This window comes from Pinus tabuliformis, chromosome J (genome assembly GCF_031772625.1).
Source record: "Pinus tabuliformis cultivar Carrire ecotype Pingquan chromosome J, CPIR1, whole genome shotgun sequence".
NCBI classification, from domain to species: domain Eukaryota; kingdom Viridiplantae; phylum Streptophyta; class Pinopsida; order Pinales; family Pinaceae; genus Pinus; species Pinus tabuliformis.
In genome coordinates, this window is record NC_142295.1 from 1,095,152,034 (window position 1) to 1,095,169,034 (window position 17,001).

The 17,001-nt window shown below is 37.9% G+C and overlaps 1 pseudogene; it reads left to right on the forward strand.

The window, feature by feature from the left end:
* Positions 1-214: 214 nt before the first annotated feature.
* On the forward strand, positions 215-727 carry LOC149230852 (ubiquitin-conjugating enzyme E2 35 pseudogene; annotated as a pseudogene).
* Positions 728-17,001: the final 16,274 nt, after the last annotated feature.

Here is a 17,001-nt window from a genome sequence, read left to right on the forward strand (position 1 = left end):
TACCGAGGTATCCACATACTGCACCATGGATAGACTTCCAAAAATTCATCACTGTGGTATCTGAGATCCTTTCCTGTGAAAGTCGTTTGAAACTTCATGAGAACCCGAGATCTGCACTTCATCTAGATATATGGAATTCCTCGACCATTTTACCATTATTTTATGCATTTAATTATTATCGTTGGGTTTCACTCTTGCTGTGACAGAATGAGGGTTTCTTCATAAATAGAGCGTGAGGTTTGGTCCATCAAGCTTCAAACGAACGATAAGGTTCAGATCGATTCTCTTTTGAAGGGCTTTCTTTCTTCTACCCTGCAGCTATGTCGAACAGTAATTTGCCTCGCAGAATCATAAAGGAAACTTAGCGCTTGCTTACTGAACCAGCACCTGGTATAAGTGCTTCTCCATCTGAGGACAATTTACGGTATTTTAATGTGATGATTCTTGGTCCATCTCAGTCTCCATATGAAGGGGGTGTTTTCAAGTTGGAGTTATTTCTGCCTGAGGAGTATCCAATGGCAGCACCAAAGGTTCGTTTTTGACAAAGATTTACCACCCAAATATTGATAAGCTTGGACGCATAGGCCTTGATATTCTCAAGGACAAGTGGAGTCCAGCATTGCAAATTCGAACAGTTTTACTGAGTATACAAGCACTGTTAAGTGCACCAAATCCAGATGACCCTCTTTCTGAAAACGTTGCAAAACACTGAAAGACAAATGAAATTGAGGCTGTGGAAACAGGTGATAGTGTGCACTTTTGGTTACAAATTACACATTTTCGATGAATAATTCGTCTATGATATAAAGTTCTCATTACTCTCAAATTTCTGCATACTTGAATAGGATTATGCTTGTTCATAAATTGGCTTTTAATACTCTGGAAAGTTTTCTCACTAATGTGTATAATAATTGATAGATTAATTAATAATATTTCTAGATCACATTGAGTAATCACTTTCTTCTACAGCAAAAGAATGGAAAAGGATGTATGCAAGTGGGGCCCGACATTCTACATCGATTCATTCAATAGTATTGTTCTAATGTGTAAGTTACAAGTGATTCAAATTTTCTGTCTAACCTAGAAAGCTCAATCTATAGACATGTAAGGGTTTTGAATTCCGTGTTGTTTTGTATGCTTGTTTACTTCATAAAAAAAATCATAGCGAACCAAAGGGTTGACATTACAGAAGCTCAAAAATTTATAACATGATATGAGGGAAGGGAATACAAGAGCAGAATATCTGTTATCGCTATAGTGTGGTATTTAAAATACAAAATCTGGAATAAGTTTACCAATGGGTACTGTTCCAAATTTGAAGAAGAGGTAGTACTTTGGATGATTGGATTTTGTTTCTCATGTTAGTTAAAATGTTTGTTTTAGTGGTATTTCCCTCTTGTCCTTTTCCTGTTTTCTTTGGAATGCTTGTTTTCTGTCGATGTTGTGTCCCATGAAAATATGTCACGAGTTTTTACACTGCTGGACCTATTTTTCTTCCTTCTTTCAAAAACTGAATTGGCCAAACTAAAACCTTTCAACTTTCAAGTTATTCTATTCTTATGGGGAAAGGGACACGTTGATGAGAGTTTATTAGTTTATTTCTCAGTGGGCTTATTTTATATGTTAAATACTTGTCAACGTTATACAGTAACCATTTTAATCATTGCTCACTTCAAGGCATTTGTGCGAATTAACAGGCCTTGAATGAGTGGGCCATCTTGCAGATGACCCACTTACATGAAGCCACAGAGAAGTACTTATTCCAGTTTATTCCAGTGTGAGAGTGCTTTCTAGTCCAGATCAAGCTTCCGATATTACATCTTTCTCTTTGATCTCGGATGCGAGGAGAGCTTTTGTGCATTGGGGCATTCACAACTATCGATGATGACATCAATAATTGTTCTTCCATCTCTACGTCTTATTTCTACCTCTAGTGCTGAGTGGTTCTTTTCTCTTTGCTACGGTTTATTCTCTTGCTTTACACCTTCCTACTTTCTACTCCATTTTCATTTGCATTTGTTTATTTTTGGCACTTACGAGTTGCCTTGGTACTGCTACATTATGATTGTGAATTGTTTGTACTTTTTAGTCCCATTGATCTCTTTTGGTCACTTTATCTCATCTTCTCTCTTTTACTAAAAATCAGAGGTAGTTTTTGTGCAAGTTTTTTTTTTTTTTTTTTTACTTTTACTTTTCTCACATTACAAGGGGAGAAGATATAGCACTTGTCTTGTTTTTTTAAAAGACTATTCTCATTGCACTATTTTGGTTTCTCGTGAACACTAATAGAATTTCAATTATCTCATCTTCTCTCTTTTACTGAAAATCACAGCTCGTTTTTGTGCAAGGTTTTTGACACTTATTTTTCTCACATTATATGAGGAGGAGATACAACACTTGTCTTGCTTTTTGGAAGACTGTATGTAGAGATTAAAACTTCATTTTGCTTTTAGGAAGACTGTATGTAGAGATCAAGACTTGTCATTTCATTACAGATATTCTGCTGCAAGAGGAAGCTAGATGGCCTCATTATTGTCTGTGTGCTTTCTTTAGCTTTTATCCCTTTGCAGGAATTGTGAGAACCAGAGTTTGTAAGGCATTTTTATATTTGATGTATATTGATGATTTTATCTAAGTATTGCTTCTGTTCTTATTTCAGTGTTGATGTCTGTGGTCTGTGTTGACAAAATCTCCAAGTATTCTCTTTAGCCTTTCCCTCCAATATGATACAATAAACTGTAAAGTTTCTTTTGATTGAAGGTATTACTCTTGTAGTTTCTTTAGCTTTGGTATGTGAGAACTATCTCCTCTTTCCACAATTTAATTAAATGCTAGATATTGATAAATAGAGAACCTATTAACAGATAGCCTGGATTAATCAATCAGAACATGTTTTAGCTGCCATTTAAAAATAGTCTTCTCGATAAATATTGAGTAATGTTTGGAGAAGATTTTGGATGGAACATCATTGGGAGTCTTAGAGGGGATGTTATACTCCAAAACGGGAATACTGGTGCCTCATTAAATAGTGTTTAGAGGTAATTTCGTTAATGGATTTTAGCTTTGTATTTAAATTTTACAGAGTCATTAATATGTGGTGATACCTGAGTTATATCTAGGTTGAATGTCGGATGCACTGGCCCTGTAAATCAGGTGGAATGTTGCAGATTGAATTTTAAACTTGATGGACAGATTTGAAATCTTCTATGAGCAGTTGTTGCCCTATAATATTCATCTTCTAGTACATATTTTCTTTTGTGTGATGGGTGCTGTTTTTGAAGTAATAATAAATATATATCAGTTTTCCTGATGATAATGAGCCTTGGAACTAGCTTTTGGAAAATTACAAAGACTCCCATGCAAAAAAAAAAAAAAAAAAATCCACTTAGAGGTGAACAAAAAACGATGATCAATATTTTTGATCTGCCTTAAGTGACTAATCAAACACAAGAAGTGATGTTACATGGAAAGGCTACGCAAAAGTTATGTTTATGAAATATTTTGTTGGTATGTACTGAGTAGTATGTTTAACTTTATTGAATGAGGATAAATAAAATGATACATGGTTATGGTTCAAGGTTCCAAATGTGGAATAAATACACCATGAACAAAAGGAAATACTGCAGATTTGGTTGTTCAAGGGATCTTCGTTTAACAATAGAAGCTCCTGATGACACAACCCTGCATTTATGCCAGGTAAACTTACTGATCTGACTAAATTCTCTGACCACCCATTCTATCTGAAGTTCTGTTAAGTAGGTTACATTCCTAATATATTCAATTTCTGATTAGAAATATCTTATATATATTGGGTAAGGAATGCAACTTTATTCTAGTCTGCTCTCTTCTTCTGGCATGTTGTCTCAAAATTTAAACTTCTATTGAGATGCACATTGGTCTAGATATCTCTTTTATCTTTGAGGATTCAATTATGGATGAATTCTGATTTTTTTCAAATGATTGGTGCAAGCCTTGTATTACATATCATTAGATTAAGTAGGATTAAATGAAGATAGGCCCCAGATAGCCTCACTCGCGTACCCTAGCGAAAGGAATTAGGGTAGCTGGGTTTGAAGGGATGAAGGTTTGGACTACTCATTCATTGCAAGTGATGATTACGTTCTATGTAGTTAGCATCTTTTTATCTCTAGATAGTGTGTACCCTTAGGTATCCACTAGAAAGGAGTGGTATGCACTTATTTTAAAGTGCAAATGGTAGTTGTACAACATAGAACTTTCAAAACATGGATCATGAAGGTAAATCAAGTCTCTAAGAAGGGTAGTAGGCATTGTTATGTCCCCCTAGCAAGCAGTGGCATATGTTATTTTCAAAGTACTAATTGTAGTTCCTAACAAAATTGAAGATTTAGAACATGGTAAACAAAGGTGGATTACGTCATAGGTGAAAATATCAAACAATAATTAACACAATTATTATTGACCATTACAAATATTGAAGTCCAAGCTTAAGGTGGGTAGTTCCTCCTATGGAAAAGGCATAGGCATCCCCTATGAATTTGAGTTAATACAAAATTATTGCTATCTCAATTGCATGATTGAAGGAATAAAACTAGAGAGATTTCTCCTAAATTAGTCAATTTGTCATTTGAAGGAAGGTGGGTGTTATTAATTGTTGCTTTAAATAGTTGTGATTTTGATTATGATGATTTTGTTGGAAAAGTTTATGAATGACGCTTCCTGTAACTATTAATTTTAATAATATCTATAATGCATGTTTTGTACATTTATACAAAAAGTGGGTTGCAATGTTCCCCATATATAGTCCTTCAATTATAACGGAATTCGTGTTATAGATACCTTGGGAAAATTTTTACCTGCCCACCAGAAGGTTGGCAAGAGTTTCAGGAAGGGTTCCTAATATTATGTGTCGCCGTCCCTCCTGTATGTTCTAAGGACTTCGGGACGAAGTCCATTGTTAAGAGGGGGTGTATGTAGTGCCCACTCTAGTTTCCTGACCCTAATACAACATTATCTTAGACACTCTATTCTTCGAGGACCTCAGATTGAGGATCTGGACCCATGACACTATTATTAGCGATTGAGATATTCATGGTTGTGATGTTTAAGAATGCTTTCCAATGATATTATGGTAGCATGAATGGTTATGTATCTTATCTATCAGTATTCTGATGATTGCAATATTAAATAGTTAAGTTGGTCTCTATTTGAAATTATGATGAGGGTAGTAAAGAATATGTATGAGCTCTACTAAAAACATAATGAGGATAAATTTTATGGATAGGTATATTTCTACGATGTTACGATGTTGATAGCTTAATGAATATGTATGTTTCCATTGATGATTATTGATGATAGCCATGAGGGATGTGTCCCCTATGTTACCTACTTCCTCTAGTTCAAACTTACAATGGACAATGATGTGAATGACCAGGAATTGTTAATGATGCTATTATGATAATTGACTAACATTGAGAAACCTTGTTATTGATGATTATTGAGTATGGCAGGAAACCATCAGAGGCACTCGCATATGACATGTCGATGACACCTGGTTTGATGAAAATTTATATTACTTTATCTGTGAATTTCTAAGTCGATCTTGGAATCTGCCATATATGTTTAACTATATTCTGATGATATATTAATGGTTGCAGGCCCAGATTAGTTGCTTGACCGAATGACTCACATATGGGTGATGGGGTTGTACAAGTGGATGGAACTACACGGGAGGGGTGAGACAGAGTCCCTGATCTCACCCACTAGCACTCCCGCCGTGACTTGGGCTGGAAGGGTTGAAACAACTTCACCTTGAAGATCACGATGCCATGAGGGCAGGTTCCAAAGTTGGTTCGCTCATGAGGACTTTACCGGGGGGCGCGCATCAAGGCGGATTCCTTGATCCCCGACACCATTAGTCTCACTATAGCACGCAACATAAGAGATGACAGTGGTCTATGACGTTGCACTATACTTTCCCCTCGTAATCACTGGATGCTTGAAGGGAAAGTGGTGTGGCACCCTTGGAACTTCAAGGGAATTTCTTGAAGGGCACGACCAACTTGGCACCCTTGGCATCACAAATAAACTATTAGGTGTGGCACCCTTGGAACTTCTAGGGAAGTTCTTGAAGGGCACAACCAAACTAGCACCCCTCACATCACAAATAAACTATTAGGTGTGGCACCCTTGGAACTTCTAGGGAAGTTCTTGAAGGGCACAACCAAACTGGCACCCTTGACATCACAAATAAGCTATTAGGTGTGGCACCCTTGGAACTTCTAGGGAAGTTCTTGAAGGGCACAACCAAACTTGGCATCCTTGGAATCATTAAAAAGAAATAATAATAAATAAATATAAGCAAGGAATGAAAACTAGGTAAATTTACATCAAGGGTAAATGATGATTAGAAACCAATATAATTAAATCCAAAATAAAACTTGGAATAAGGAGGATCATAGGAAGAATTAAAATAGAGTACCTTAAAAACTCTACCCTTCCCATTTTGTAAAATACTAGAAAGATTATGTGGTTTAATTAGGAAAAGGGGAAAGACAAACATAATGGTAAGGATAAAGATTAATCCTAAACTAATTTAAACCTAATTAAGAAAAGGGGAAGGTGAATTAAAATGAGAATAATAAATTAAATTTAGAGAAATGTAGAGAAGCTCCAAGTGTCAACAACCAACATAAGAATATCCATCTAGGAGATAACCTGAGTTAAATTAGGGAGTAGATTGGGGATAAAATCTTGACTCATTAATTGACTTCAAGTAATGAACACAAATTAAGGAATAAAAGGAGGGAATAAAGAGACAACTAGGAGAAGAAATAGGAATTTTGTTGAGGTGAGGAAAATATTAGTTTTAAATAAAAGTTTAAGTAAATAGTTTTGGGAGAACCTTGATGTGAGAATGACACATGGGTGGGTGAATAATCAAGCTATTGAATTATAAAAAAATAAAAATAAAAATAATTAATTATGCATGACATTACAAGTGTCACCTATGAGGACTTCTATAAAAGAAGGGGCAAGCCATGTGTTAGCGCTTGAAATTTCACCTCAGGCTGAGAAAGGTAAACCTCAAGGCAACATCAAACCATTTAGCCTCGTAGCTAGCCCTACGGGGCAGGAGAAGGCTCTCTCCGTTCTATCTCGTAAAATCTTCAATGGATGAGATGACCAATAAGGTAACACTGATATTAGGCTGGTAAACTGATCAAAGAGTTTGATTTGGGGTTTTTTGGGTTTTTGGTGGCAAATTGAGGAGAGGGCAATTTTGGGTGCGGGGATTGGACACAGTTTCTGCAGGGGGTTCCTTGGGGCGAGGTAGGAGACAACGTTGATGCCTTTAACTGAGGTGAATGGTCAGGAATGAAAGATGAAGAGCTAAAGAGAGCAAACAATAACTTTGAATTCCCTTTAGATAGAAGAAAACATTGAAATTAAACAAACTTAAAAGAAGAGCATGGCAAGCATGAATTCTTACTTTAACACTTCATTTGTTTAATGTGCAGAAGTAAAAGAAAGGAAATGAATCACATAACAAGTTTACAAGTACATTGAGAAACACACCATCAACACATGAGTCCACAAGAATCCCAAAGAGGACTGCAAAACCCTGGTCTTCCCTAGCCAAAAATTGCAGAGATACAGTGAATAATACAATGATAGCTTCTCCCTCAAGAGTCCAACCATGAAAATGAGCAAGAAAGTACATAATATAGATGATCTAACCTCTTTCCCTGCCTCCATGGGTCGAGCTCACTATCCTAGGAGCTGTTTCAACCACTTCTAAACTAAGCACTACAAACTAGGTAGTCAAAACAACTTGCCTCTATAAGCTAGGAAACCAATTCATTCATTTAATATTTACCCTTTTCATGAATGAATGTTCTAGAAGTGTTACATAAGAGTAAAAGTGTCTAAAAAGTACAATAATTACATCAAAGAGAATCACATTTCATCCCAAAAAGTCAAACTGAGTCAAATCTGCGTTTTCTGGGCTGTACAGTGCATTTTTTGAAAAAACTGCCTGACGGGTCGCGCGCCCCTGCCTGACGGGTCGCGCGTCTTTGGAGCCATCTTTGGGGCACTTGTAGGTGTCCAAATTGAGCAAACGTGGGCTTGTTGGAAAGGTCTGTGAGTCTACTTTCCAACCCAACTGGAATTTTTGGATTTGGAGTTCATTTGCCCTGTCAAAACTCAAATCTCCCAAGACTGCTTTCTGCAATTCAAAAAAGTGGCAGAAAGTCATTTTTTGCTAGTTTTTTGACTTTCTGGAGGTCCAAAACTTCACCAAATCTCAAGTCCATCCATGATCATATGTAACTTTGCATGAAAATCTGGAAATGCTGAGTTTTGGTCAAAAGGAGTTGCCATGATGAAGGGTCGCGCGGGGGTTGAGACCCGTTAATGGGAAAAACCTACAAATTGCCAAAAACTGCCAAAATTCACCCAAAATTCTCAAAATTTCTTGGGATTTGTGCTGTGGCTAGGTTATTTAGTGCCTTGATCCTTGAGTGAAGCCTCAGCCAAGATACGGAGGGGATTTCGCCTCTTTCTCCGTTTTAGTGCCTCGGTCAACCGCCTTTGAAACATCTTCATTTTTGCCTTGCACACATGCATCCTTGCCCAGTAGTGGTTCTTCATGTTCTTCAGCAATTTCTTCTCTTGGTTGGCCTTATCCAACAGCCTCTCCAAGTGTGCATTTACCCGGATGAGCATAGACTCTCTCTCAGCAGGCAATAGGTCACCGGGCCTCCTTCTGTTCAAGTTTCGGTCTCCTCTAATCCTCCATAGCTCATCAAGGACTTTCTCATCCTCCAACTGTTTGTTGCGCTGCTCGAGGCATGTGATGGTCCATTGTGCCCCCTCTAATCTCCTCTGCAAGGCATCATTTTCAGCTCTGAGATGCTGAATGATCTCCTTTGCCTCTCGGCTAGGAGAACTGGCCTCAAGATCAACAAGCTCAATATCTGGAACTCCTGATGGCCCCTCATCAATCATGGGCTGTTTGCCCCTCCCTGGTACCTGTACTAGTGAAGAAAGCGAGGCCCCTTCCACCTGATGTAGAGATAACACTCGCTGAGCCGATGAAGAAGGCAAGACCCCTTCCACATGCTGTGGAGAAAGTATTGACGAGCTGCTGCAAATAAGGCCCTCTGGCCTCTCTGATAAGTAACCAATGGTGAGGAGCTGACATGTCTAGTGACGGGGATGTCATGCCGCTGTGATGGTCCTCCCTCCTCATGAATAACCTCAAGATGTTGCGAGGGTGGTGCTGTGAAAAACTCACGAGAGATGAACTCCTCCCATGAGATACCTTGCTGAGTCAACTGATGAAATACTACAAGCTGAATCAAACCATAATGATACAGGCTCCTATACTGCTGTGCCGGGCTCTTCCTCTGTAACATGGGCACCATCCTCTGAATGTTCTGATAGAAGAAAATAGGGATGTTCATCATCCTCACTCGGGTGAAGTGCATCAAGAGGTGAATATGATATGAATATACCTGTGAAAATCTGCCCTCACAGGTAAAATAGTGCATGATGAGCCTCATCATGGGAGCATACTCACTCCTGAGAAACCTGAATGGAAACACACCTGCCAAATGTCTCATGAATGGTGGCCGAACAAAAGGCTCAAAGTGAACATCATCCAGCACCTTGCGCTTGTTCCACACCTCCCCGACATTAGGTATCCTTGTGGCATGTGAGATCACCTCGGGTGTCAATGTAAAGTTTACCCCTGCAAGGTTGACATGTCCATCATGCAAGTGTAAGACAAATAGGCGAGCCAACTCTATGTGGTGCTGAATCCGTGAGATCCTCTCACAAAACTCATAGCAAGACATATACTGAAAACATGTGACTGCCATAGGACAAGCCTGTAACTCTGCTAAAGAGGTGGGCTCCTCTCTCTTATGATGTCCACCCTTACCGCCCTTATGAGGCCTCCTCTGTACCTCAATCTCTGAAGCTGATGACTGGTCATCACTTTGCTCATAGGTTTCGGTTTCTGACATGTTTAAAAGAGCAAAGTGGACAAAATGTACTGCTGCTTCTGCTTTATAAAATGCTGATTTGTATGCTGTTTCAAGGGGACAAGGAACATGAGGGAAATGTTAGGGGAGGGACATTTTTACAAGGAAAATGGGAAAACAATATATACAGCAGGGAATTTTAGGGAAATACATTGTAAACATCATTGACATCATTGCATATACATCATCAAATTCATATGCTTACATGGGCAAAAGGAGAGATAGGGTTAGGATGTGATTTTTTATTTTTAAAGGGAAAAGGGGTAGGGTTTATTTTCTTTACAAATTTAAAAGGGAAATTGACATGGAGATATAGGGAAAATGAAATGGGAATGAGGAAAATAATTACAAGGGGAAAAACCATGAAACAACAATAAACCCTAGCACACTTTTATAATGTAACATACAGCCATATGGAGGTCTTGCTCTTGTACACTTCGATCATTAAAAACGCATTCATAATATCCATCAACCATAACCAGCAGTCATAACCAAGATTAGGGAACCTACCTCAAGTAATTTGATGGCTTGGAGGGCGTTTGAGCAAATTTGAAATAGGTTTGAAGGGAGGTTGGCTTGACGGGTCGCGCACCTCGCCCAACAGGTCGCGCGGGCCTGACGGGTCGTGCCCGTTGAAAATTTGCACTGCCGGAAACCCTCTGACGGGTCGCGCACCTAGCCTGACGGGTCGCACGCCTGTCACTCGCCCGAACTTGCTCTGCTTTCGCTCCTTTCACTCTACCACTCACTCAAACTTCTCTTGCAAGTGTCTTGGATGCACAATGAGAGTGAAAGGAGGGAGATTGGGTTTTTATAAGTTTCATTTGAAAAAATTTCATGCTCAAACCCACTTTCTAATGTTTCTCTTTGACACTTTATAAAATTGACTTTTTGGTTTCCTTTGTCCTGAAATTGACTCATTTAGTGCTTTGACTTGATTCTTTTTGCAGGTAGATCATCTGAGGGATCTAGGCAAGGGGACCAGGGTTGCATATTGTCCACTGAAAACTTTTGAAATTTCATCACTTTTTACAAAAATTTGAAAAATGACCTTGGCTTTAAAAACAGAGTTTTTAAATCCAAGGTGAGAATTAACTGTACAAGATAAAAACTTCGAAGAAACATCTTTACAAACATCCCTCTGGCTTGCTGAACACTCATTGGCTTTCAGACACATGACCTTGTAAACATATTTGACCAAAACCCTAGACCTAGGAAATTGACCTCAAGACAAGACAAGACAAGCTTAAAAGAGCTTAATGACTGAAATGAATTGAACGATCAATGCCAAGAGGGGTATAAACACACCAGCTCCTCCATCAGGTTTTTGGCGTGCCTAATGGGATGCAAAAATTAACACTGATGAGACACCTACTTATGCAAATGCAAAGAGTTTTGATCGCTGATGGAGGGCTCAAGACCAACTCTAAAACCATGGAAGAGGGGAATTTTTGGGAACCCTATTGTTGGATGGATGAGATGTTGTGAGAGCAGTGATTACGAAGCTATAGTGAGTTTGGTGAGGTAGAGGATTTAGAGAGGGGACTCTTGAGCCAAGGTGTGCTCTCCTCTACCAGTTAGTGCTTGTCTCCATTGTACAACCCCATTGCAGCTCGGGGGTCCGAGGGGAAGAAGAGTACCCAAGGAGTAGGCTGGGAGGTTAATCAGTGAGTCTTCGCATTCGGATCAAGTGCGTCATCATTAACTCACGGAGGTGACCAGCTACAAGGGAATACTAGCAATAGCAGAGCAAGCGGAGTCTCGCCTTCTGGTGAACGGTACATATGTATTTCATTACTATTGATCTTAGTTAAAGGTATGAAAATGTTATGGTATGTTCCTGAAATGAGTGGTAGGAATGTGTGTGCTAAATAAATTTGAATCTCAATACGTTTCTTTTTGGTCTTATGTGCTGTAAAAAAAAAAAAAAAAATGTATACAGTCTAGGTATGGTCCTCACATCATGGATGAGGTCTTATAATAGGTATGCTCCTATATTCTAGAAGATATTTCTAACCATGCATAAACGCTCCTTCTATATGAGTATTTTGAACTCTATGTACATCATGCTTCTAGATTCTAGAAGATGTTTCTAGCCATGCATTTTTATTCTATTCCTACATGCTCTTATACTACTCAAAACTTTGAAAGAAGAATTTAAGTAAAGAAGTAGACTTAGTCATGGTAGAGATTCGAAGGATCTTCCTTCTTTTGCTTCTTGTCATCTTTCTTAACCTCTTGAGTCATGTGAGCTTCTTCCCTTTTGCTTTTGTTGTTGTCATCCTTCTTAAGTTTTGGACAATTAATTTTGTAGTGTCCATATTCTTGGCATCCAAAGCATTGGATCTTGGACATATCTCTATTGTTTGTTCTTCGTGGACCAAATTTGCCAAATTTTCCCTTTTTCTTGGCCATGGTTGAAAATGCTTGCTCCTTTGATCCCAAATCCTCTTTTGCTTTGAGTCTAGTTTCCTCTATCTTGCATCGAGACCATAATTCACTTAGTGGGGTAGCTTCCTTCTTGTCATATATGATTGATGTGAAGTTTCCCCAATCCTCAAGTAGAGAATTGAGTACTACGGTTGTCATTTCTATGTTAGACATGACTTCTCCCAGCTCTTGAAGTTGATCCCTCATCTCAGATATCCTCATGAAATATGGAGCTATTCCTTCCTTTGATATCTTCATCTTATACAAATCATTTTGAAGAGATATCACTTCTTCAGTTGTGCTTATCGAGAATAGCTCTATTAGCTTGTCATATATTTATTGATGTTTCAAGTTTGGATAAATAAGAAATGAGAGGGTCTTTGATGGATTCTATTAGGATCCTTTGAGCTCTTGTCTCATCCTTATTGTACTTGGCTAAGGCTTGAGTTTTTTCCTTAGCAGGGATAGTGATATTCCCTTCGATGTGTTCTATAAGTTAATTCTCCTTGAGAAGTAAATCAACCCTCTTCTTCCATGAAAGGAAGTTAGTGGTCCCAATCAATTTATCGCTTTCCTTGCAAAAATACATTAATGTATAATCAAAAGGGGACATATACTTACTTGATAGGGTTTGAGATGTAGTGGACTTGCTTTCTTATTGAAGACTTGATGGTTTTCCTTCCTTGAATCTTAATGTTCTTCAAGTTGCTTTCTTCAAATGGATTTGATTGATTGCTTGATGTCTTGGCTTGTAGTGCTTTTCCTTTTGAAGATGGTGTGGCTTGATGTACGTCTCTCCTTTATTTTCTCTTCTTGTAGGTACCTTTATGCAAAAGGCTTCTCCTTTTTCTCTGTAGTCTTCTTGTAGTCCTTTCTTGTCCTTTATGAGATTGAGATTTCTTGGCTTGATGCTTCAACTTTTGTAGATGTGCTTCCTTGATGAGCATTCTTGAGATACCCTTTTCTCTATGTGTCACCTAAGCTCTGGTCCCATGTTGAAGAATCAATGGAAGTTATGTATAATAGTATTCTTCTTGACTTGATAACAATTTGTGAAGATATTTTACAATTTATCTTGTTAGCTTATTCTTCTTCTTCTTCTTATTAATTCACGTGTGTTTACTTCATCAAAATACTACCAAAAACATAAGAAGAAGAACACAAGATGTTGGCTCTCTGCCAGGGAAAAACCTCTCTCTCTTAGAGAGGAAAACCCTTTCATAAATTTCTCTTATTGAAGCTTCTTATTGATCAATGCCAAACCCTAGTCCCTTGATAAGAGTATCCTCCAAGCACAAGTTAAATCATTCCTCCTTCCTACACTTTATTTTCCATCACTTCGTCCTTCTTCTTTTGACACTTTATTCCTTGGCACTTCATCCTCATTCCTTCGACAATTGGTGATAGACCTCTTTTATGTGATCTCTAGAAGAGATACTTATCTTTGATACATAGTGAGATCCTTCACCTATGAAGTCACATCCCTTCTCTTGTCCAACTGAGCTTCTTCTTGATTTTTCAGACTTGAAGTGATAGCGCTGCAACCTTAGTTTCTCGCACATGTGGGAGGTTTCCCTTGTGTTTTGACTCCTTTCTCCTTCGCTTGTGAGAGTCTCTTCTTTGATTGAGTAGGAGGCCTTATAGGATTAAGTTTCTAGCCCAAACAAGAGAGATGTGTAACTCTAATGTGGCTGCTGTAATGACCATAGATTACCCTTCCGTTTCTTGCATGTGTGACTGTAGTTCACACTTAGAATGGCCCTTTATCACTCGGTTTTGTCTCTTCCTTATTCGCTGCAATAGAGGCTCCTTTAATCGACTTCTTCTACCTTTTCTTAGCTTCTCTTGATCTCTAATTTTAGAGGTATGAATGCTTGTTGTTGGAGGAGTGGAAAACCTATATATATAGAGGATTGTCTCTCCTTTAGGATGACTTGAGGACAATATGTTGACTACACTTCTTTTGCATCAGAATTTCTTCTTTGATGATGTCGTTGCATGGAGAGGACTTTGACTTTTCTTGGAGAGTTATTCTTTGACTCTTATACAAATATATACATGGTGTAACATGCCCTTAAGGTCTTCAACATTTTCTTTTGAATCTTTGACTCACTTATAGCACTTTAACATGTGCTAGACCTATTTCAATGAGCACAAAACTCATTGATAAATATATAAAAAAATATTTCTTTTCTTGAATAAATACAAATATCAAAAGTACATTTATGAAGACCAAACCTAGTTACACTTTCTTCAACACTCCCTCTTAACTAGGGAGGTGTTCATAAATCATTACAAGGTGTTTGACTATTTTTCAATCTTGAAGAATTCACATAAGAGAAACCGGATTAGCAATACATCTGTTATAGCATCATAGTAACCAACATTTTTCATAGCAAGGCCTTTGACTAACAACTCTATCTCTCATAAGATCAGATCACAATGTTGGCGATACCAATGACTTATAGACACCTTAGTCATTTCCTCTCAAGGTACATACCGACCTAGGTGTTCAGTGAGTATGAAATTATAGGACTATTATTGTCTTGGGTTCGTAACCCTCAAAGAATATCTATCCTCTTGCCTAATATTGTATTGGATTCCCTACACATCCTCAAAGATCATCAAATGCCATATGATTACCCAATCCTCCTTTTCCTCCTTCCTAAGTGAAGACAAGAATGTTATGTCTATGCCCAAGTTTCCTCTGACAAGGAACTTTCCCAAGTTCCTTTGTAATTGGGAACTTGTTAGAACTCCCTCTTAGCTAGGGACTTGTCCATTCATCAACAACTTCTTCTTCGTGGGTACTTCAACTCCTTGACCTCCTTCTTTCCTTCGATGACATAAAGTTTTTATCTGAACTTCTTCTTGGTAGGGCACTGACCATTGATCACTTTCCTTCCTGGTTTGTTATGTCATTGCTTCCTTCGGGGAAATTGGCCTTCTTGATATATATTAGGTCCTCTTGTTATCTCGCTACTCCTTTTTCATCTTGTCTATGCTTCGGAATATTTTTCACATGGATGCATAATTATACTTCCTTGTTCCCATACTTCGATTTGGTAGCCCTTCATGACTTCAACCTCACTTGCTTCAACATTAGATAATGATTTTGTTGGATGGCCTCTTCATCATGACATCTTCGTAGATTTTAATCATCTATCTGCACCTTAATATCTCCAAGGCCTTCATAGGTGTCAAGGTTCCTTTGATATTTTTCTTCCTTTGTCAGAGTTGTCATGCCTTCTTTCGGGAGATGTCTTTAATGGATCTTGTCGGACAGTGATTCCTTATGACCATGGTGTTCTTCACATGCTTGATCTCTTTCTTCATTTTCTTCTTCTTAATTTGTTTAGATAACAACCTTATACTTCCCCATTAGAGAAATTTCTTCTTTTCCTGCTTACTTGAACTAGTTAGCATTTCTTCTTCACATGTCTTTTAGTTAGCAATCTTGTACTCCTTGGGAGAGTATTTTCTTCTTCACTTGCTTCATGGAGTAGTAAACAACCTTATGATCCTTATCTTGTTGACTTGTACATGCTCTTGAGTATGTATTCAGTGAAAGAGATCTTTTTGTACTTGATCATGTCTTAGATATATTCCCATGACTTTAATAATATATAAGATGACATGACTTTACCTTTTAGTGCATACATACCTCATCTTGATTTTTATTTGATCATCTTGGCTTCATTTGATGGTCCTTATTGATTGATGTAACCCCTCTTTGCTTCATCCATTCTTGCCTGCACATCATTCTTCCTTGTATTCCATGAATGGAATTCTTGTTGACACATCTGCTCTTATTTATGAACCTTCTTTTGAAGATTCTTGTCATAGGATCTTGTAGATCTTGATCCTTCAAATGCTTCTTTATTTTGATGATGGTGGCCTTCTAGGTTTTACAATCATGGTCACTTATTCTTTTATCATGGATGAGGTCTTATTATAGGTATGCTCCTTATATATGAATATCTTGAGGTATATGTACACTATGATCCTATATTATAGAAGATATTTCTAACCATGAATTTTTTTATATTTCTAAATGCTCCTTCTATATGAGTATTTTGAAATCTATGTACATCATGCTTCTAGATTCTAGAAGATTTTCTATCCATGAATTTTTATTCTCTTCCTACATGCTCCTATACTACTCAAAACTTTGAAATAAGACCTTAAGTAAAGAAGTAGACTCAGTCATAGTAGAGATCTAGAGGATCTTCCTTCTTTTTCTTCTTGCCTTCTTATTTCACCTCTTGAGTCATGTGAGATTCTTCCCTTTTTCTTTTGTTGTTGTTGTCCTTCTTAAGTTTTGGACAATTACTTTTGTAGTGTCCATATTCTTGGCATCCAAACCATTCGATTTTGGAGATATCTCTACTCATTGTTCTTCATGGACCAAATTTGCCAAATTTTCCCTTTTTCTTGGCCATGGATGCCAATGCTTGCTCCTTTGATCCCAAATCCTCTTTTTCTTTGAGTCTAGTTTCCTCTATCTTGCATAGATACCATAATTCAATTAGTGGGGTAT